Here is a 23,932-nt window from a genome sequence, read left to right as displayed (position 1 = left end):
TCGTGACAAAATCTGTGTTACAATCGAACCCTCCACTATCACCAGAGTGGTGCTCTGAAAGCTAGTGTGCTTCCAATTAAACCTGTTGGACTATAACCTGGTAAAAACAATGACTGCAGATGCTGAAAACCAAATACTGGATTAGTGGTGCTGGAAGAGCACAGCAGTTCAGGCAGCATCCAACGAGCAGCGAAATCGACGTTTCGGGCAAAAGCCCTTCATCAGGAATAAAGGCAGTGAGCCTGAAGCGTGGAGAGATAAGCTAGAGGAGGGTGGGGGTGGGGAGAGAGGAGCATAGAGTATAATGGGTGAGTGGGGGAGGAGATGAAGTTGATAGGTCAAGGAGGAGAGGGTGGAGTGGATAGGTGGAAAAGAAGTAGGCAGGTCGGACAAGTCCGGACAAGTCAAGGAGACAGTTACTGAGCTGAAAGTTTAGAGATAGGGTGTGGTGGGGGAAGGGGAAATGAGGAAACTGTTGAAGTCCACATTGATGCCCTGGGGTTGAAGTGTTCCGACGCGGAAGATGAGGCGTTCTACCTCCAGGCGTCTGGTTGTGAGGGAGCTGCGGTGAAGGAGGCCCAGGACCTCCATGTCATCGGCAAAGTGGGAGGGGGAGTTGAAATGTTGGGCCACGGGGCGGTTAGTTGATTGGTGCAGGTGTCTCGGAGATGTTCCCTAAAGCGCTCTGCTAGGAGGCGCCCAGTCTCCCCAATGTAGAGGAAACCACTTCGGGAGCAACAGATAAAATAAATGATATTGGTGGATCTGCAGGTGAAACTTTGATGGATGTGGAAAGCTCCTTTAGGGCCTTGGATAGAGGTGAGGGAGGAGGTGTGGGCACAGGATTTTCAGTTCCTGTGGTGGCAGGAGAAAGTGCCAGGATTGGAGGGTGGGTTGTTTGGGGGTGTGGACCTGACTAGGTAGTCACGGCGGGAACGGTCTTTGCGTAAGGCGGAAAGGGGTGGGGAGGGAAATATATCCCTGGTGGTGGGGTCTTTTTGGAGGTGGCGGAAATGTCGGTGGATGATTTGGTTGATGCGAAGGTATGTAGGGTGGAAGGTGAGCACCAGGGGTGTTCTGTCCTTGTTACGGTTGGAGGGGTGGGGTCTGAGGGCAGATGTGCAGGATGTGGACGAGATGCGTTGGAGGGCATCTTTAACCACGTCGGAAGGGAAATTGCGGTCTCTAAAGAAGGAGGCCATCTGGTGTGTTCTATTGTGGAACTCGTCCTCCTGGGAGCAGATACGGCGGAGGCGGAGAAATTGGGAATACGGGATGGCATTTTTGCAAGAGATAGGGTGGGAAGAGGTGTAATCCAGGTAGCTATGGGAGTCGGTGGGTTTGTAAAAAATGTCAGTGTCAAGTCGGTCGTCACTAATGGAGATGGAGAGGTTCAGGAAGGGTTGCGAGGTGTCAGAGATAATCCAGGTAAATTTAAGGTCAGGGTGGAATGTGTTGGTGAAGTTGATGAATTGCTCAACCTCCTCACGGGAGCACGAGGTGGCGCCGGAGAGGAAAAAATGGAGGGCTAGGAGGCTCTGGTCATGGCGAATGGAAGTGTAGAGTGATTGGATATCCATGGTGAAGATAAGGCGTTGGGGGCCAGGGGAACGGAAGTCTTGGAGAAGGAGGAGGGCGTGGGTGGTGTCTCGAACGTATGTGGGGAGTTCCTGGACTAGGGGGGATAGGACAGTGTCAAGGTAGGTAGAGAAGAGTTCAGTGGGGCAGGAGCATGCTGAGACAATGGGTCGGCTAGGGTGGTCAGGCTTGTGGATCTTGGGAAGGAGGTAGAACCGGGCAGTGCGGGGTTCCCGGACTATGAGGTTGGAAGCTGTGGGTGGGAGATCTCCTGAGGTGATGAGGTTTTGTATGGTCTGGGAGATGATGGTTTGGTGATGGGGGGTGGGGTCATGGTCGAGGGAACAGTGGGAAGAGGTGTCCTCGAGTTGGCGTTTGGCTTCAACGGAGTAGAGGTCAGTGCGCCAGACTACCACTGCGCCCCCTTTATCCGCTGGCTTAATGGTGAGGTTGGGATTGGAGCAGAGGGATTGGAGGGCTGCGCATTGTGAGGGTGAGAGGTTGGAGTGCGGGAGGGGGGACGACAGGTTGAGGCGGTTAATGTCCCGGCGGCAGTTGGAAATGAAGAGGTCGAGGGCAGGTAATAGGCCAGCGCGGGGTGGCCCGGTGGATGCAGTGTATTGGAGGTGGGCGAAGGGGTCCTTGGAAGGTGGGCGGGAGTCCTGATTGTGAAAGTAAGCTCGGAGGCGGAGGCGACGGAAGAATTGTTCGATGTCACGTCATGTATTAAATTCATTGATGCGTGGACGGAGGGGGATGAAGGTGAGTCCTTTGCTGAGGACTGATCGTTCGTCCTCAGTGAGTGGGAGGTCTGGAGGGATGGTGAAAACTCGGCAGGGCCGGGAGCTGGGATCTGGTGTGGGTCTGGAGCTGGGAGTGGGGTCGGAGCCAGTACCTGGAGTGGGTGTGATGGTGGGGGGAATGGGGGTGGAGGCATCAGCTGGGGTAATGTTGCCCTCGGGGTTCTGGGGTGGGGGGATAGTGACAGGGGGGTCTGTGGGGGGCATGTCAGCAGAATGCAGGTAAGTAGCGCTGCTGGAGGCGGAAGTGGTGGTGATCATAGCAGTAGGGGTGGCGGAAGTCACTGAGCGTGTGGCATCAGCGATGCTGTGAGGGCCGGAAGTGGCTGTGGGAGTGGCCATGATGTGGGCGGAAGTGACATCATCACTCAGCGTGGTGGTGGTAGCTGCGTCAGCCGCATGGCTCATGGCGTTTCCGAGGCCAGGGGAATCTTCTGGAATGTTTGAGGAGCGCTGGTTATGGAGGTGGGTGGATAAAAGTTTGTTGTCCTTACAGTTTTTGATGTTTGAGATGTTGTTTGATTTTTAACAGAGTAACACACTCAAACTGAGAGAGACACCTCCAGGCAGCACTAAGCAACACATGCACTCTGTGAGACAGGCAGCACAGGAATAATGTGATCAAGGATAGTCAGCATGGTTTTGTGATGGGCAGGTCGTGCCTCACAAACCTTATTGAATTCTTTGAGAAGGTGACCAAGGAAGTGGACGAGGGTAAAGCAGTAGATGTGGTGTACATGGATTTTAGCAAGGCGTTCGATAAGGTACCCCATGGCAGGCTAATGGAAAAACTACGGAGGTATGGCATTGAGGGTGCATTAGAGGTTTGGATTAGGAACTGGCTGGCTGGAAGGAGACAGACGGTAGTAGTTGATGGTATAGGTTCATCTTGGAGCGCAGTTACTAGCGGTGTTCCACAAGGATCTGTTTTGGTACCATTGCTGTTTATCATTTTTATACATGACCTGGAGGAGGGGCTTGAAGGCTGGGTGAGCAAGTTTGCGGATGACACGAAAGTCGGTGGAGTTGTGGACAGCGAAGAAGGGTGTGGCAGGTTACAGCGGGATATAGATAAGTTGCAGAGCTGGGCAGTAAGGTGGCAAATGGAATTCAATGTAGCTAAGTGTGAAGTCATTCACTTTGGTAGGAGTAACAAGAAGATGGATTACTGGGCTAATGCTAGACTACTTGGTAGTGTGGATGAGCAGAGGGATCTTGGTGTCCATGTACACAGATCTTTGAAAGTTGCCACCCAGGTAAATAGTGCTGTGAAGAAGGCATATGGTGTACTGGGCTTTATTGGTAGAGGAATTGAGTTCCAGAGTGTTGAGGTCATGTTGCAGTTGTATAAGACTCTGGTGCAGCCTCATCTGGAGTATTGTGTGCAGTTTTGGTCGCCTTACTATAGGAAGGATATGGAGGCATTTGAACGAGTGCAGAGGAGGTTTACCAGGATGTTGCCTGGCATGGTAGGAAGATTATATGAGGAAAGGCTAAGGCACTTGGGACTGTTCTCATTGGAGATAAGAAGGTTTAGGGGAGATTTGATAGAAGTGTACAAGATGATTAGGGGTTTAGATAGGGTGTCAGTGAGAATCTTTTTCCGCATATGGAGTCAGCTGTTACTCGGGGACACAGCATTAAATTAAGGGGTGGTCGGTATAAGACAGATGTTAGGGGTAGACTTTTTACTCAGCGGGTTGTGAGTTCATGGAATGCCCTGCCAGTAGCAGTGGTGGACTCTCCCTCTTTATGGTCATTTAAGCGGGCATTGGACAAGCATATGGAGGTTATTGGGTTAGTGTAGGTTAGGTCGGCTTCGGTCGGTGCAACATCGAGGGCCGAAGGGCCTGTACTGCACTGTATTTTTCGATGTTCTATGTTCTATGTTCACTGAGTAACACACTCACACTCCATGCCATGGATAGGTGTCTCGCCGAATGTGGGTGTATTACTGAATGCTGTCTGTGGGTGTCTCTCTGCATAACACACCCACACTCAGAGAGACATCCACAGGCAGTATGAGGTTAAACACTCACACTCAGAGAGACACACTCAGCCAAAAATGTCTGTGATTGGCCGAAGATTGTTTCGGGGGCTATTCGACATACAGCAGAGATTGCACAGTTCGATCCCATCAGCTGGTCCTGGACCATCAGAGTGAAGAGGGAATACATCAGATTGTACTTATTGAGTCCTAACAATTTTCAGTTTCTGTTCTTTTTGAAATCGACATAAATTCCTGATTAAAGGGATCATTTGTAAATGACTGATGATTGAGAATTGAAATTGATTGAAAGGCCAAGTAACCAATTGTGACAATGACCTGCTGAAATACAGCTTTCAACTCAGAGTTGAGGGGGGAGGGGTGGAGGTGGAGGTCAGTTATTTCCAAAGTACGCAGAGACAGAAAGTGAATCTTCACTTTTATTCCCTTTTCCACATTCACATTGACAGAAAGAAAAAACTGCAATTAACAGCCCAGACAGAGGAAGCTGCTCAAATTCACAGCCACAATGGAGCTTGAGGAAAACACTTGGAGAGATTTTCTCAATAACATGAGAATCCTGTCCCTTTAATCAGTGATAAAACCTTAAATTGTAACTCGCAGCTGAGCAGGAAGGAGATATGGTTTACTGAAGCAGAGACTTCTGAGGTACACATTGGTTTGTACGGCTGACATCACAAGGCAATCCTGTCCCCACAAACACTCCCAGGACAAGGACAGTATGAGGTCTGACACAGTGTAAAGCTCTCTTGCCGCTACCCCAATGATCTGCTTTAACATCCAAACATCAGAAGTGTCTCTGAGCCAGTCCCAAGAAGGAAGAGAGTTGAAATTCAGTGCTGACAATGACCTTTGTCCTGCCAGCTCAGCCCTGTTCTGTTTAAAGTTGTGTCTCCTCTGTGGACTGTCTCAAACACTCTACACACATTCTGATCTCCTGATGCTCTTGCTGAGGGGAGAGGGGAGTGTCACGTGGGTGAGGGCACAGGAGAAGCGAGCGTTGGACTCCCAGTCAGACCCAGAGAGGGTCAGCAGGCTGCTGACACTGTAGGTGCTGTCCGAAGCTCGCAGGTAGTTACTGGTCTGAACCCCGTCCGAAATGACTGCACCGTCCTTCTTCCACTGCACCTCCAGCTCATCGGGATAGAAGTGATTGGCAAGGCACACCAGGGTGGCAGTGCCCTTGGCATCTATCTGCTCCGGGGAGGGGGGCAGGAGGGTCAGCTTTGGCTGAGAGTTCTCACGGCCTGAAAGACAAGAGAAACAATTTTAATTCCTGCCACTGGAAGGGAATTCAACCCTTCACTGTCCATACAATCTTTTTGAACATTTGTCGTCAATACAGAATAAACCCAACAAATGACCAGGCATTGTTCAAATTGCTTCTTGGGATGTGAGTGTCACTGGCAAGGCCAGCATTTATGACCCATCCCTAACTGCTCCAGAGAAAGTGATGGTGAAGCAGCAGAGAGAGAATGGACAGTTTTGGACCATTGTTTATAAAATGAATGTGGGCAGCTGGAAGGGCTGTCAATGGGGGAGCATTTCAGTGACAGTAATCAGAACTCAGTGAGATTGAGAGGAGGGATGGAAATAGAGAACCATGGAGCAAGTGTTCAAGGTTTCATTTTACTCAAATGTGTGGTGTTTTGGGAAAAGTGGATCGGAACAAGCGGCATTGTGGGAAATCAGTGTCAAGACAATGGGAGCCCTCGAAGGATGAGACAGAGATTGTTCAGAATCTGTTCCCACAATGAGTAAGGGTGGGACTCCCAGATCTAGACCAAATGAACAAGAGGATTGGGTGTCATGTACTGACATGGATTGGGAACTGGTTGGCAGACAGGACAGAAAGAAGGAGTCTTTTTCTGAATGTCAGGTAATTACAACTTAGGATGCCACAGGAGTCAGTGCTTGGTACTCAGTTATTCATAAATTATAATAATAGAATCATCGAGTCAGAGAGACCCAAAAGGCCCATCAGCCATTGTGTTCATACTGGTCAAAAAACAACAACCCAATAATTCTCATCCATTTTAACAGCAAAAGGGAATTTGATGCAGTATGTGTTCAATAAAGAATTAGATATATTTGTTTGGATTAAAGGGATCAAAGAATGTGGGGAGAAAGCAGGAACAGGGGACAGTGTTGCATGATCAGCCATGATCATATTGAATGGTGGAACATGGTTGACGGGCCGAATGGCGTAATGCTGCTCCAGGTTTGGATGTTTCTATCTCTTTTTCAGATAATGAAGGAATGTCTCTTGTCAATTTGAGGCTGCAACTCAAATGTTTGTGGAGGTGGAAGATGTGGCCATGGTGATTAATGCGGGTCAGTAAGGTGGTAAGAAGACACATGGGATAAACTGTTCTTCATTTTCCCTTGATGGAATGAGGCAATTGCTGGATTGGCAGCATTTATTGCCCATCCCAAATCACCCAGAGGGCAGTTTAGAGTCAACCACATTGTTGTGGGTCTGGAGTCACATGGTAAGGATGGCAGTTTCCTTCCCTAAAGGACATTAGGGAATCAGACGGCTTTTTCCTGACAATCAACAATGGTTTCATGGTCGTCATTAGACTCTTAATTCCAGATTTTGTTTGATTGAATTTGAATGCCACCATCTGCTGGATTCTTACCCTGGTGCCCAGAACATTATCTGGATCTCTGGATTAACAGTTCAGCAATAACACCATAAGACCATCACCTCCCTTACCTCATTATTGGTTGACAGCGAAAGCAAGGAGTTTGTTTATTCTGGAACTGGATAAAACCCCAGTTAGAGCACAGTGAGGGAAAAGTGTATGGTTCTGGTCACCACATTACAGGAAGGATGGGATTCCATTAGAGATGGGGTCGGGCGAGGAGTTTGTCTGGAATGGGGACTTTGAGCTTTGAGGAATGATTGGTTTGGCTGGGAGTGTTTTCTTTGGAACAGAGGTGGCCGAGGGGAGATTTGATTGTGGTGTGTAAAATGATGAGGGGCCTGGACAGAGTGGGTAGGAGGGACTGATTTCCACCAGCACAGAGGGCAACAACCATGGGGAGAGATTGAAATCAGTTGGGGGCAGGATTAGAGGGGAGTTGAGGGTATTTGATTTCACCCAGAGGCTGGTGGGATGTGGGACTCACTGTCCGAAAAGGTGGGAGAGGCAGAAACACTCATCACATTGATAAAAAGCTTGGATATTCACTTCAAACAGTGAAACCTCCAGAGTTATGGAGCAAGAGCTGGAAAGTGGGATGGAGCTCGATACCTCTTTAACAAACCTCCGATCACCCACAGATCAGGAGAGCCTTATCTGAGAACATTGGAGCAGAATCGGCTCCACACTTCGGGAACGAGTCACATTGGGGTGTCTGTGTAGAAGGTCAGCGAGAAGGGGACATGAAAAGTCCTCGGGTGGTAGGATTAGGGAAAACCCAAAGGCTTTCTATAGGTATGTCAGGAATAAAAGGATGACTAGGGTAGGTATCGGTCCAGTCAAGGATAGTAGTGGGAAGTTGTGTGTGGAGGCGGAGGAGATTGGTTAGACACTAAATCAATACTTTTCGTCAGTATTGAGTCACAAGTGATTAGAATGGATGGCCTTGAGGTAGGTCGAGAAGAGGTCTGGGGAATACTGGAAAGGATGAAAATAGATAAGTCCCCTGGGCCTGATGGCAGTTATCCTAGGATCCTCTGGGAAGCTAGGGAGGAGATAGCAGAGCCATTGGCCTTGACTTTTGTGTCGTCGTTGTCTACGGGAATAGTGCCAGAAGACTGGAGGATAGCAAATGTGGTCACCTTGTTCAAGAAAGGGAGCAGGGATAGCCCGAGTAACTATAGGCCAGTGAGTCTCACTTCTGTTGTGGGCAAAGTCTGAGAGAGAATTGTAAGGGATAGGATTTATGAACATCTAGATAGGAATAATGTGATCAAGGATAGTCAGCATGGTTTTGTGAAGGGCAGGTCGTGCCTCACAAACCTTAGTGAATTCTTTGAGAAGGTGACCAAGGAAGTGGACGAGGGTAAAGCAGTGGATGTAGTGTATATGGATTTTAGCAAGGCGTTCGATAAGCTACGCCATGGCAGGCTAATGGAAAAAGTACGGAGGTATGGCATTGAGGGTGCATCAGAGGTTTGGATTAGGAATTGGCTGGCTGGAAGGAGACAGAGGGTAGTAGTTGATGGTATAGGTTCATCTTGGAGCGCAGTTACTAGCGGTGTTCCACAAGGATCTGTTTTGGGACCATTGCTGTTTGTCATTTTTATAAATGACCTGGAGGAGGGGCTTGAAGGCTGGGTGAGCAAGTTTGCGGATGACACGAAAGTCGGTGGAGTTGTGGACAGTGAAGAAGGATGTGGTAGGTTACAGCGCGATATAGATAAGTGGATCCTTCCAGCAGACTGTGCACAGCTAGATCCCAAACACCGTGTGATAAATAGCAGAGAAATAGATTTTCAGTGATTTTGATTGGGGGATATATATTGATCAGGGACACCAGGGGGAACTGCCTGCTCTTCATCCAACAGTGCCATGGAATGGCATCTTTTACAACTGAAAGACTCCCAGTTCATCCAAAAAAAAAGAATAGTTCACTGAAAGTGAAGTTGCAGGTCGGAGGGGGGAGGAGGGGGGTGCGGGACTTGGCGGGGAGTGACAAAGTCATTTGGTTTGCTTTCCTTTATTGGTCAGTGCATTGAGTATTGGAGTTGGGAGCTGTTGCCGCTGTACAGGACGTTGGATAGGGCACTTTTGGAATACTGTGTGCAATTCTGGTCTCCCTGCTGTAGGGATAATGTTGTGAATCTTAAAATGGTTCGGAAAAGATTTACAAGGATGCTGCCAAGGTTGGAGGGTTTGAGCTCTTGGGAGAGGCTGAATATGCTGAGGCTGTTTTCCCTGGATCATTGCAGGTTGATGGGTGACCGTATAGAGGTTTATAAAATCATGAGCGGCATCGATAGGGTGAATAGAGAAGATCTTTTCTCCAGAGTGGGGGAGTCCAGAACTGGAGGGCATAAGCTGAAGGTGACAGGGGAAAGATTTAAAAGGGACCTAAGGGGCAACGTTTTCATTCAGAGGGTGTTAAATGTGTGGAATGAGCTGCCAGAAGAAGTGGTGAAGGCTGGTACAATTACAACATTTAAAAGGCATGCATATGTAAATAGGAAGAGTTTAGAGGGATATGGGCATCAATCCAGCCCTTAACATTTCAGGCTCTTCCAAAGACATTTCCAGACAGTTTTGTTTGACAAACAGTCACAGTTGCAATGTCAGGAACGTGGCAGCCAGTTTCTACACAGTAAGATCCAACTAGAAGCAATGATATCAAAAAGCATTAATGATGTTGGATTAATGATAAATATTGGCCTGATTAGATTCCCTACAGTGTGGAAATAGTAGTTCAGCCTGACAAGTCCACATCAACCCTCCGAACAGCAGCCCAATGAGACACCTTCCGTACATTTACTCCTGACTATTTCACCAAACACTGTAGGGAATTTAGAACGGCCAATTCACCTGACCTGCACATCTTTGGTCAGTGGGAGTAAACCAGAGCACATGGGGGAAACCCACACAGCCACAGGGAGAATGTGCAAACACCACACAGACAGTTTCCCAAGGCAGGAATTAAACCCGGGTCCTTGGTGCTATGAGGTAGCAGTGCTACCCACTGAGCCACCATGCCTGAAGTCAACACAACGATAAAGTAAGTTGGTTCACTTGGATGGAAAATGAGAAAACAGAAAGTGAAGGAGAAGGTACGATTGCTGGTTAGTGATGGGATTGATTGTTACCAGAAAATAAAAGATAGGGACGGATTTTTTCAATATCAAAGGAACTGAAGAAGTGCAGGGAAAATCAATAACAGAACAAACTTAAAGGGTTCGTATCTAAATGCAAGAATCATTCCGAATAAGGTAGATAAAGTGATGCCATAAATCAAGGTAAATTGAGTGTACAAGGAGTTTAAACTAATTAAAGTGGAGGAGGGCTCAGGAGAGGTTATTCAAGTTTCTAGAAGACGTACGAGGACAGAGTGTACAGAAAGGAACAAGAGTCGAACATCAAACACAGCATATAAGTGGACAATGATGGGAAGGAGGGCAGTCAATGCAGGACTGAGGGTGTTGTACTTAAATACACACAGTATACACAATGAGCTGGTAGTGCAGATTGAAACTGGCAGGTACAATGTTGTGAGTATCACAGAGACATGGCTGTAAGGGGATCCCTGCTGGGAACTAAATATCCAAGGATACATGTCCTATCAAAAGGACAGGCAGATGGTCAGAGGGGGAAGAGTTGCCTTGTTAGTGTGAAATAAAATTCAATCAATAGCAAGAAGTGGTAGAGAGTCAGAAGGTGTAGAATCTGTGTGGGTAGAGTTGAGGAACCGCAATAAAGAATCTGATGCAGGTTATGTTCAGGTCTCCAAACAGTAATCAGGGTGTGGGGAATAAAATCAATCAGGAGACAGAAAAGGCATAAACTAAATTTCAGGGTAGACCTCAATGGATGGGTGGACTGGGTAGTGCGTCTAAAGAAAAGGATTTCAAGGAATATCTACGAGATGGTTATTGGAGCAGCTTGTGGTTGAGCCACTACAGAACAGGCAGGTCTGGATTCAGTGATGTGTAATGAGGCAAACTTGATTAGTGAGTTTAAGGTGAAAGTATCCCTGTGGATAAATGACCATAATATGATGGAATTCTCCCTGTCGCTTGAGAGGGAGAAACTACAATCAGATGGAACAGTATTTCAATTGAGTAAAGGTAACTACAAAGACATGAGGAAGGAGCTGGCCAGAGTTGATTGGAAGGGGACCCGAGCAGGTAAGATGGTGGGGCAGCAAACAGCAGAGTTTCTGGGAGTAATTCAGGAAGTAGAGTAGGAATTCATCCCAAAAAAGAAAAAAAAAACATACTCAGGGGAGGACAAGGCAACCACGGCTGATGAGAGAGGTCTAGGACAGCATAAAAGCAAAAGAAAAGGCATCCAATGTGGTGGAGAATAGTGAAGTCAGAGAATTAGGAAGTCTTTAAAAACCTATCGAGGATAACTAAAAAAGCATTACAGGTGGAGAAGGTGAAATGTTGGAGTATGCTCGCCAGTAATACAAAAGAAGATTGCAAGAATTTTAGCAGATATATAAATAGACATTGGATCACTGGAAAATGAGGTTGGAGAAAGAATAGTCGGAAATGATGGAATAGCCGAGGAATTGAATCGGTCCTTTGCATCAGTCTGCACCATGAAAAACACCAGCAGCGTTCCAGTACTTCAAGACTGTCAGGGGGCAGAGGGGAGTGTAGTGTCCATTACTAAGGAGGAGGTACTGGGAAAGCTGAAAGGTCTGAATATGGATAAAAGACCCAGATTGGATGAACTACACCCGTGTGTTCTGAAGGAGATCACTGAGGAGAGTGTGGAGGCATTGGTGATGATCTTTAAGGAATCAATGGAGTCAGGGTGTGGAGGTGGAGGTTTGGTGGGGGTAAGGGATAAAAAAATGGCTCACATACCAACCCTGCTTAAGAAGGGAGGGAGGTAGAAGATGGTACATTATAGGCCAATTAGCCTGGATTCAGTTGTTGGTAAGATTTTAGAATTCAATTTAGGGATGAAATTGCAGAGGACTTGGAAGTGCAATGGTAAAATAGGGCTGAGTCAACACGGTTTCATCAAGGGGAGGACATGCCTGGCAAATCTATTAGAATTCTTTGAGGAGGCAATGAGCCAATCAGACAAAGGAGAGTCCGAGGAAGTAATGTATTTGGATTTCCAGAAGGTATTTGACGTAAAATAAGCACCCATAGTTTTAGGGGCAATGTACTGGCATGGACTGAGGACTGGGGCTGGCAGGTTGTTATAAAGCAGAGAGTGAGGAAAGATGGCAGCTGGTGACGAGTAGAGTTCTGCAGGTGTCAATGTTGGGACCATAACTATTCACGTTATACATGAACAATCTGGATGAAGCAAGTGAAGACATTGTTGCTAAGTTTGCAGACGACATGAGATAGGTGGAGGGACAGGTAGTGTTGAGGAAGTGGGAAGGCTGCAAAAGATCCTGGAGAGGCTCTGAGAGTGGGCAAAGAAATGACAGATAGAATACAAGAAGGAATGCAAAAACTGTTTGCTCAATAAGGAAAGCCTTTGGAAATCTAAAGCAGAAACCTCATTCAGGTTTCTCTTCAGGTGAACTCGCAGGTCCAGTTTGTGCTTGGGAAGGCAAATGAAAAGATAGCATTCATTTCAATAGGGCCAGAATACAAGAGCAGAGATGTACTGCTGAGGCTGTGTAAGGTTCTGGTCAAACTGCATTTGGAATATTGTGAGCATTTTTGGGATCCGTATTTTAAGAAACAATGTGCTGGCATTGGTGGGGTTTACAAGAATAATCCTGGGGATGAAGGGCTTGTCATATGAGGCGTGTGAAAGGACTCTGGGTCTGTAATCAATGGGGTTTAGAAGGATGAGGAGGGATCTTATTGAAATTTACTGAATTCTAATAGTCCTGGAGAGAGTGGATGGGGAGAAGATGTTTCCAAAAACAGGAGTGACTCGGTAACCAAGGCACAGCCGCAGAATGAAGGGCCGACTCTTTAGAGCTGAGATGAGGAAGAATATCTTCAGCCAGAGGGTGGGGAATCTGTGGAACCCATTGCTGCAGAGGACAGTGGAGGCCAAGTCACTGAGTGTATTTAAGACAGAGATAGATAGGTTCGTGATTGTTAAGGGGATGGAAAGTTCCTATGGAGCAGGCAGTAGAATGGGGGTGAGAAGCATATCTGCCAAGATCAAATGGCAGAGCAGATTCAATGGGCTAAATGGCTGATTTCTGCTCCTATTTCTTAAAGTCTTCTGGAGAGTTTCCCCAAAACCCTGGAACATTGAACCCACTGGACTGTGAGCCCTGCTGCATCTGTTTACTATCAGAACATTGCCAAGAGATGACCAATGAGTGGAGAGAGTGTGCATTTAGGTGGGAACTTCAGAATGCTTCACAGCTCCTGGAATACCATGAGAGCAGGAGGTGTGTTCAGTGACAGCAGTTGGAGATCCGGGTTTCGGAGCTTGAGCAGCAGCTGGTGTCAGTGCGGAGAATCCGTGAGGCTGAGAGCTCCGTGGAGAGCACGTTTCCAGATGTGGTCACTCTGCAGCTTCAGAGTATGCAGGGAGAGAGGGAATGGGGGAGCAGCAGACAGTCCAAAACGACTAGGCAGCTAATACCGGAATCCCCGATTGTATCCCACTCTCCAACCAGGATTCAGTTCCAAATCCTGATAAGAATGATGGTTCATCTGGGGAGTGCAGCCAGAGCCAAGTCCCGAGCAACACAGTGGGGTGCTCAGCTGTCAAGGAGGGCACAAGGAAGACTGGAAGAGTGATACTGAGAGGATATTCGAGAGTGAGGACAATCGATAGGTGTTTCTGCAGCTGCAGATGGGAATCCAGGATGGTGTGTTGTCTCCCTGGTGCCAGGGTCAAGGATGTCACTGAGCGGCTGCAGAGCACCCTGAGGGGAGAGGGGGAACAGGCAGCAGTCGGGGTCCACATTGGTCCCAGTGATGGATGGAGAAAAAGGAACATGGTCCTGCAGTCAGAAGTTCGGCAGCTCTGGAGGGAATAAGCAGCAGGAACTCAAAAGTAGGAATATCCGGATTACTCCCAGTGCCGCACGCAGGTGAGAATAGAATCAGGAGGTGAACACAGGTGACTGTGAGGCTGGAAAGAGGATCCCTGAGGGAGTGCATTAGATTCTTGTGAGGTGGTTTACTAGTGCTGTTAGAGAGGGTTTAAACTAACTTGGCAGTGCTGTGGGAGCCAGGAGGGAATGTCAGAGAGGAACACAAAGGAACACAGAATCCTCAGTGCAGTCAACAAGTCACCTCCCAGTGGGAAGGATGTGGAGGAATACAAATGCATGAATTTACAGAGACCTGCAAATATGATAGAGTTGTTAAAAATGGGGGGGGGGGGGGTCTTTAGTTTCTGAATATAGACTGGGATCGTAGCAGTGTACTGGGCAGGGAGAGCCCAGAGTTGGGACAGTGTGTTCAGGTGAATTTTCAGGTGGCATCGGTGGCTCAGTGGTGGCTCAGGTGGGGCAGCACGGTGGCTCAGTGATTAGTACTGCAGCCTCACAGTGCTAGGGTCACAGGTTCGATTCCAGCCTTGGATGACTGTCTGTGTGGAGTTTGCACTTTCTGCCTGTGTCTGCATGGGTTTCCTTCCGGTGTTATGGTTTCCTCCCATGGTCCAAAGATGTGCAGGTCAGGTGAATTAGCCATGTTAAATTGCCCATAGTGTTAGATGCATTACTAATAGGGAATTGGGTCTGGGTGGGTTACTCTTCGGAGGATCGGTGTGGACTTGTTGGGCCGAAGGGCCTGTTTCCACACTGTAGAGACTCTAATCTAATTATTGGCAGCGAAGAAGGCTGTCTAAGAATACAATGGAATCTTGACCAACTGGGCCAGTGGGCTGAGGAATGGCAGATGGAGTTTAATTCAGATAAATGTGAGTGCTGTATTTTGGTAAGACACAAGAGATGGGTGAGATCCCAAACAAATATTTCAGGTCAGTATTTGTTGTGGAGAAAGCTAGGGAATTTGGAAAAATAGTGATGTCTTGAAAAGAGATCACACACAAAAGAGGAGACGGTCAAGATCTGAAAACACATAAAGGTAGTAGATAAACCCTAGGACCTGATCATGTGTATCCCAGAACATTGTGGGAAACTAGGGAAGAGACTGCTGGGCCCCTTGCTGAGAAATGTGTATCACCGACAACCGTGGGTAAGGTGCTGGAGAACCAGAGAGGTTGGCTAATGTTATGCCATTATTTAAGAAAGACTGTAAGGAAAAGCCAGGGGAACTATAGACCAGTGAGCCTGATGTCAGTGCTGGGTAAGATGTTGGAGTGGATTCTGTGGGATAGGATTTACATTCTTTGGATAATCGATGTAGTTTTATGCATAGGAAATCATGTCTCCTGAATTTGATTGAGGAGGTGACAACGAAGATTAATGAAGACAGAACAGTAGACATAGTCTATATGGACTTTAGCAAAGTGTTTGACAAGGTGCCACATGATAGACTGGTTAGTAAGGTTAGACCACATGGGAACCAGGGGGAGTGAGCCATTGGGATACAAAATATTAGATCGAAGAGAGGAGAAAGAGAGTGGTGGTAAAAGGTTGCTTTTCAGACTGGAGATCTGTGAATAGCTGTGTGCCACTAACTTTGGTGCTGGGTTCACTACTTTTATCATTTAAAGAAATGATTTGGATGTGAATATAGGAGTTACAGTAAGTTTGTAGATTACATCAAAATTGGTGAGATAGTGGATAGTAAAGAAATTCATCTCAGGGTACAGCAGGACCTTCATCAGATGGGGCAATGGGCAGAGGTGTGCCAAATGGAGTTCAGTTTAGATAACTGTGGGATGTTGCATTTTGGAAAGGCAACCCAGGGCAGAACGTATACAGTGGTAGGGCCCTGTGGGGTGTTGCTGAACAAAGAGACCTCGGAGTGAAGATGCAAATGCATTATGACTTGAAAGTGGGGTCACAGGTAGGCAGGGTGATGAAGAAGTTGTTGGGTACACTTGCCTTTATTGGTCATTGCTTTGACTATAGGAGTTGGGACATCATGTTGCTGCTATACAGGATATTAGTGAGGCCACTTTGGGAATAATGTGAACAATCCTGATCACCTCGCAATAGTAAGGATGCTGTTAAACTTAAAAAGCTGCAGAAAATACTTACAAGAACATGGCCAGGAATTCGAGGGTTTGAGCTATAGGGAAAGGCTGAAGAAACTGGGCCTATTTTTCCTGCAGCAACTAAGGCTTCAGGATGACTTTATAGATGTTTATACAATCATGAGGGGCATGGACAGGGTTATATCCAAGGCCTTTTCCTTGGGAAAGGGATTCCAAAACAAGATGGCATAGGTTTACGGTGAGAGGCAAAATATTTAAAAGGGACCTGAGGGGTATCTTGTCACACAGAGGGTGGTGTGTGTCAGGATCGAGCTGCCAGAGAAAGTATTAGAGGCAGATACTATTACAGCATTTAAAACGCATTGGGATGGGTACATGAATAGGAAGGGTTTTGAGGGATGTAAGCCAAATGCTGGTTAATAGGATGAGGTCAGTTTAGGATATCTGGTTATCATGGACAAGTTGAACTGAAAGGTCTGTTGACTTCATGACTATGAGAGGCTGGAAAAGTTGAGACTTTTTATTCTGACGCATAAGAGGCTGAGAAGTGAACTTATAGATGGTTATAAAATCATGAGGGCCATAGAAAATGTGAATAACTCAGGAAGGAGGTGAGGTTTTATAGGAATGGCAAAAAATATTCCTGAAGATCATTCCAGGGATGAGAAACATCAGTTATACAGATTGATTGGGGAATTTGGAACTGTCTTCTTAGGAGAAGGCTGAGAGGAGATTTGTTTGAGGAATTAAAACCAGCAGGGGCCTGGACAGAGTAAATAGGGGGAAAATGTTTCCAATTGAGAAAGGATTGAGACCGAGAGATGTCAGATTGAAAGTAATTAGTGAAAGTAACAAAAGTCAGATGGGGAACAACATGTTCAGCCAGTGAGTGGTTAAGGTGTGGAATGCACTGCCTGAGAGTGTGGTGGAGGCAGCTTCAATTGAAGCATTCCGAAGGGAATGAGACTGTTATTTGAAAAGGAACAATGTGCAGGGTGACAGAAGGCAGGAGAATGACACTCAGTGAATTGCTCATTCAGATAATCAGTACAGACAGGATGGGCAGAATGGCCTCCTTGTGCACAGTAACAATTCTGTGATTGTGTGATTGAGCAGAGTTAAAGCTGGGGGAGGTTGGAGCTCGGTGTCCCACTGTGCTGCTGCTGCTGCTGCTGCTGCTGAGGTCAGTGAGATCAGAGACTGGGACAGGGAGCCAGAGCTCACATCAAACTCTGTCCGTGTCTGTCACACTGAGACTGACAGGAGGCTACTCACTGATTTCACTCCATGCTGCAGGAATGGGACCACAGGCTGCAAATGGACAGAGCTCCTCCACACGGTGAGTAAAACTGACTGACTTATATCTTGCTGTTTAAAGGGGGCAATGGGACTAAAGAGGTACGGCTGTACACCCTGTTAGACACAGTGCTCCTCAATCAACCATTTCATTCACTGTAGCTCCCCTCTAACACCTTCAACAATTCAGCAACTGTATTTTAGAAGGTGTATTTCAGTATTGACAGGGTAATAATGGAGGATTGAGGTTTACTTACTCAGTCTGAGCTTGGTTCCTTTACCGAACGTGGACCACAGTGAGAGTTCCCAGTGCAGAGGCTTTACAAAAACCTCTACTCTCTGCTTCCCCCCCCGTCACTCTCAACCTCTCCCTGTCTCCCAGTCTCTCGTTCACTCTCAGCTTCTTTCTGAACCTCTCTGTCTCTCCCTCATTCATGTGTCTTTCTGTCTCTGTCTCTCTCTGTGTCCAGCTGGGCTTGGGAGCTTTGTGAAATGTTTTTCCAATATTAAATCTTGAAGCTGATCTTCACGCGTGGCCATGGAGTGTAAGAGGGAAACTTGAGGCCTTCAAGTGAGTGGTGGACAGCACAGGGACTGGAGTGTGTCGTGGACAGTGACAATCCCAGCATGGGGTAAGTTGTTCATTTTCATTTGTATCTATTTGTGGACGTGTCAGTTCAGACTGTGTGTCCATTATTATACATTTTATATAACTGATTCATGTGTCAGGGCACGAGGTGGTGCTGTGTGTCTTGAGGTTTTTGTATGGCTTTGTATCACTGTGTTGAGTGTCGCTGCTATAGTCGTTGTACTGACAATAATAGTCAGCGACATCCTCATTCTGAACATTATTGATTGTCAGGGTGTAACTGGTCCCTGATCCACTGCCGGTGAATCGGTCGGAGACTCCTGTGTCTCGAGATGTTGCATAGTAGATCAGGATAGAGGGTTTCTGACCTTCTCGCTGCTGGTACCAGCTGAGGAAGCTGCTTATGTCTTGACTGGCCGTACAGGTGATGGTTGCGGTCTGGCCCAGTCCCACTGACAGCACTGGGGGAGACTGGGTCAGGGTGATGTCCCCACTGATACCTGAGGGGTCAGAGAGAAACACAGTAAAGTCAGAACTGTCACAGAAAGAACCTGTCAAATGAGAGATTGTTGGAGACACTGAGCATTCCTCTGGTTTGAACATTTTCCCTTCAATCACAAGTCAGTGGAACTGGAGTGAAATGGAGAGCAGCTAAAGATTCAAGGATAAGGAGAGAGTTTTGTACCTGCGACACAGAATGCCAGGGGCCAGATCAGCTGGATGTGTGAAATCATGGTTTGTGCTCCTGTCCCTGTGCCTGGTTCCTGATAAACTCTCCCTTCACTGGGCTCTGCTTTATAAAGTTGTAGCCTGTGAGAGTCTGACTGGGTGTTCCCCAGTATGTAAATGGCATCAGGCAGAGAGAGACACGTCAGCCCCTCACACCACCTCTCTCTCTCTCTCTCTCGTCCTTCCTTTTCATACTTCCTTTCGCCCTTTTCCCTTTTTTCTCTTTCTCATCTTTCTCTTGTATATATTCCTGTTATTCGTTTGCTTTCTCCCTCTTTTTCTATTTCCGTCTCCGACTCTGTCCTCTACCAATTATATAACCATTTATATCTTTCACTTTATCCATGTATGTTTGACACTCTGTTTAACTCCCTTTCGTTCTGTGTTGGTTGGTCTCTCTCTCTCTCTCTCTCTCTCTCTTTCTTATCATTCATTTTTCTCCTTCACTTATATTACTATCTATTTTCTCACTCATTCTCTCCTTATACCCTCAATCTCTAATTGCCTCACTCTCTCTTTGTCGCTCTCTAACTGATCTCGCTAACAGGCGTTATTCCAGGACATTGGAACAGTGAGTCCTGTGGCAGCAATTACATGCCTCGCCCTCTCTCACTCAGTCCCACAATGTACACTTGCGATCTCTCTCTCTCTCTCTCTCTCTCTCTCTCTGTATATATATATATATATTCTTTCTCTCTCTCATTCAGATGTTCAATGACATGAACAGCATTTAATAAGTCTGTACTGGTCATTAATGCTCTAGCAACTTCAATCTCAGCTTGGCATTGAGGGAGAGGATCAGCCATGGTCATATTGAATAACAGAGCAGACTCACAGGGCCAATCCCTAACCCTAACCCTAACCCTAACCCTAACCCTACTATCTGTTTCTATCTCTGTATGTCTGTGTAATCTCTAATCTCTGCCCCTGGATATTGATCCCTCTATTCATTGAAAAAGTTGCCTTCCTGTCCACACTATCCCTGCCCCTCATAATCTTTTTGCCCTTCAGCAGGTTCCCTCTCAACCTTCACTGCTCCAAGTAAAAACAATCCTGGCCTTTCCAATTCTTCCTCATAGCTCACACCCTCCTGGGAAATCTTTGCACCCTCTTGAGTACAGTCATATCCTTCTCATAATATGGTGACCAGGACCTGTCTGCATGTCTGTCTCTCTCTTTCACTGGATTGCCTTTACTCTTTGTCTCACACCTACTCTCTCTCTCTCTCTGTCTCTCTCTCTCTGTCCCATCTCTCTGAGCCTCACTGTCTCATACTCTATCTTGCTCTATCTCTATTCTTCAACCCCACCATCTCTGCCTCTCTCTACCACTCTCTGTCCCCCTTTTACTCATCTTACACTGCCTGAGACTCTTTTTCCCGCTCTCTCTCACTTTCACACCCTGTCCTTCTATGTCTCTCTCGCCAACAATCTCTCTCTCTCCCTCTCACTCACTCCCTCTCCCTCTCTCTGCCTTTCTAACAATGTCCCAAATGGTAAAAGTTAAATACACGGTAAATCTGCTCCAGCTCTGCCCCACTAATGGATGTTAACCCTTGACACCAGAAAGATGTCTACTCGTGAATAAAGCCCCATTTCCCACATTGACCAGGGTTTGACCTCTCTCAGGAAGATGGTCAGATTCTTGTGAAATGAAGAGCAATTCTGTGCTGTTGACCTATTCTTACTGGGGACTGGTTTAGACACAAATCTCATTCCATGAAGGCCCAGCAGAGACAGGAGATCCTCAGGCCATCAGTGTGAGCTGGAGGGATAGGACAGGCTCTGACCCATTGACCCATCCTGTCCATTCACAACATGTTCCAATCCTTTCCCCTCTCCTTCCCCTTCCATGGTCAAGCTCCAGTTGTACTGGTATGAGGATTGGACCATCACACAGTTACTTCAGAAAGGAAATGGGCCCCACACTCACTCCGGTGATCATGTCCCACTGGACTGTCCAGTGGAGACCAGTAAGCATGGAATTTATTCCCACTGAACTCTCCAGTAGAGACCATTAAACATAGTCCTCTTTGCCACTGGAGCCTCCAGTGGAGACCAGTAAAAGTCGCTCTATTTCCCACTGAATACTCCAGAAGAGACTAGTTAACATAGACCTTATTCCTGTTGGGCCCTCCAATAGAAACCAGGAGAGAAAGGCCTCCATTTCTTTGAACTCTCCAGGACAGATCAGTAAATATGGACCAGCTTCAAATTGGACCATCCAATACAGACCATTAAACATGTGACTCTTTGTGACTGGATCCTCCAACACAGACCAGTAAGCAAGGAGGATCTCATTGCCTTAGCAAGATTGAACTTCGGAATGAGGAGCAGGAATAGGTAATTCAGCACTTCAAGCACGTTTGCTATTTAACATGATCATGTCTGATCTTAACCTCCTCTCCACTTTCCAGACTGCTCCCAATTGCCCTCTAGCCTGTTTTTCATCAGAAAGATATCTGTTTCTTTCTTGAATCTGTTGATGGATTCTGCCTAAACTGTACTTGAGGAAGAGGTGGATTTGGGAGGGGGATGGGAGAGCTGGGGGGTGGCTGTTGCGCACTAACTTCAACAGATTCGCAACCCTCTGAGAAAATTAGTTGGAATGGAACAGATTCCATACAGTATGGAATCAGGCCGTTCAGCCCAATAAGTCCACACTGAACCTTCAAAGTGCATTCCACCCAGAGCCATTCCGGAACCCTTTCCCTGTAACCCTACATTTCCCATGACTAATGAATCTAACCTGCACTTTCCTGGACACTATGGCTAAATTAGCATGGCCAATCCTCCGAATGTGTACATCATTAGACTATGGGAGGAAATCGGAGCACACAGATGAAACCCACACAGACGGAGGAAGAATGTACAAACTCCATACAGTTGCTGAGGATGGAATCGAACCTGGGTCCCTGGCACTGTGAGGCAGCAGTGCTCACCATGGCACCACTGTGCCACCTGTAGATTCTCCTCATCCCAGTTTTAAACATACCTCCTCTCACTCTATATCTATGACCTATTGTTCAAGATTGGCCCACAAGAGGGAACATCTGTTCCATGCCTGCCCGATCAATCCCCTTTAACATCTTATATACTTCACTCAGATTCTCCCTTCATACGACTGAATTCCAGTGAGTACAAAAGCTAGCTATTCAACCATTCCTCATATGACAGCCCTTTCATCCCAGGGATCAATCTGGTGAACATCCTCTGAACTGCATCCAGTGCCACCATATCCTTCACTAAGGAAGGAGACCACAACTGAACACAATGCTTCAGATGTGGTCTCACCAATGCCTCATAGAATTGTAACAATATTTCTTTATTTCTGTAATCCAGTCCTTTTATAATAAATACCAAGATTCCAATTGCTGCAAGAAATGACAACATTCCAATTCCATGGGACTCAATTGGAACCTCCAACAGAGATCAGGAAACATGTGCTTCCATCCCACTGGAATGTCCAATGGACATCAATAAGCTTGGGCCTCTTTCCCACCGGAGCCTTCAGTATTGGAGCTTCAAATCCCACTTCCTCTCCATCACATAGGTCTCTTATTTCAAACTCCAAAACATTGTCCTTCTCTGCTCTGCATCAGCCCCTTGACCACAGAAACTCTTATTCCTGCTCATCCCACCTCCAAACTCCATCATTCTGATGTCCTCTCTCAGCTTACTCCATCTGTGCTCCATAAATTCCAAATTGACTGGAATGAAGTGGCCCCTTTCCTGTCTCACACGAAGGAGGAGATGGACAGATTTGATATTAGTAATTAGTTGAAAGTTTACGGAGAGTGGGTGTGGTCAGAATTGGACAAATTGATGACGGTTCCTGCAGTTGAATATCCTGCTGGCAGGCTCAAGCCTTTTACACACAGAATGGAGAAGTGTGTATGGTAGGAATATATTGTACAGCTCCACAGAACTAAACCTCAGCATCAGATGTCCCACAGGAGGGGAGAGAGAATGTTCAGGGTCCTGAGCGCCATTTCCCAGCCTAGACAGTTTGCCTCCCAATGAATGAATGAGGTGCCAGTTTGGAGCCCAGGTTAGGGGCAGTCTCTGCTCCTGACCCAGGTCTACCAGAGGCAGCTGGACATCGAGCTGAAAAGGAAAGATTTGCTGGGTTATGGGGAGAGAGGGGAGCAGTGGGACTAATTGGATCACTCACCGACACGATGGGCTAAATGGTCTCCTCCTGTGCTGGGGGAGCAGATTTAGGACTGAATTGAGAAGGAACTTCTTCACCCAGAGGGTTGTGAATCGATGGAATTCCCCGCCCAGTGAAGTGGTTGAGGTTTCCTCAGTACATGTTTTTAAAGCTAAGGCAGGTAATTTTTTGAGTAGTAAATGAATCAAGTGTTTTGGTGAAAAGGTGGGTAAGGGGGAGCTGAGGCCATGAAAAGATCAGCCATGATCTTACTGAATGGCAGAGCAGCCCGAGAGGCCAGAGAGCCTGCTCCCGCTCCTAATTTTAATGTTCTTATGTGCTGTCAGATTCCAGGGAGTGCAGATGGTTCACAGTTTTGTCCCGTCTCAAACGGGACAAACGTCCAGCTGCTCCGAGCTCCTTCTTTCATTTCCTCTTTTGGTGAAGTTTCAACCTTGCGATCTGACAGTCTTTGCAGTTATTTTTTACACTGGGGCTTTCTGCTGTGGTCAGAATCTCTAATAATAAGTGTCCAATCAGTGACAATCACAGCAGCTGAGAGCAGTCAGGACTGAGGAGCCAGGCTCACTGGGAAACACATTGGGAAGATCAAAACCATCCTCTTCATTTCCCGGTACAAACTCCATCTCTCTCCCCGAGCACTGTCTGCTGCTCAACCAGACTCTTGACAAAAACAGAATACCTCAGCAGATGTGTTCGCACCTGGGGTAAGAAATCAGAGTTAATGTTTTGGGTCAAATGACCCTTCTTCAGAACAGTTCTGAGAAGATTCACTTGTCCCAAAATGTTAACTCTGCTTTCTCTCCACAGATGGTGCCAGAACTGCTGAGCTTTTCCAGCAATTTCTGTTTTTGTTTCTCATTTGCAGAATGTGCAGCTTTTTCCGCTTTTATTTAGTACAAGATTCCTTACAACTTGGCCTCATCTTTGAGGCTGATCTGAGCCCCAAATCCTCCACATCACAGAGATCACTCAGTGAAAATCTCGGTCATTTCTTTCAGACTCCAAACGTGATCATTCTAATGTTGTCGTGGGCCAC

The 23,932-nt window shown here is 46.8% G+C and overlaps 1 long non-coding RNA gene across 1 annotated transcript; it reads right to left on the bottom strand.

Annotated features, from left to right (window-relative positions):
- Positions 1-4,792: 4,792 nt before the first annotated feature.
- Positions 4,793-17,694, bottom strand: LOC140479449 (uncharacterized). Its single transcript, XR_011961042.1, has 2 exons — positions 17,660-17,694; positions 4,793-5,633 (listed from the first exon to the last, which is right to left on the bottom strand). It is a non-coding gene; the product is annotated as an uncharacterized lncRNA (long non-coding RNA).
- Positions 17,695-23,932: the final 6,238 nt, after the last annotated feature.

Source organism: Chiloscyllium punctatum, chromosome 7, assembly GCF_047496795.1.
Source record: "Chiloscyllium punctatum isolate Juve2018m chromosome 7, sChiPun1.3, whole genome shotgun sequence".
NCBI classification, from domain to species: domain Eukaryota; kingdom Metazoa; phylum Chordata; class Chondrichthyes; order Orectolobiformes; family Hemiscylliidae; genus Chiloscyllium; species Chiloscyllium punctatum.
The sequence above is the reverse complement of the archived record's forward strand: the minus strand, read 5'-3'. Positions and strand labels throughout refer to the sequence as shown.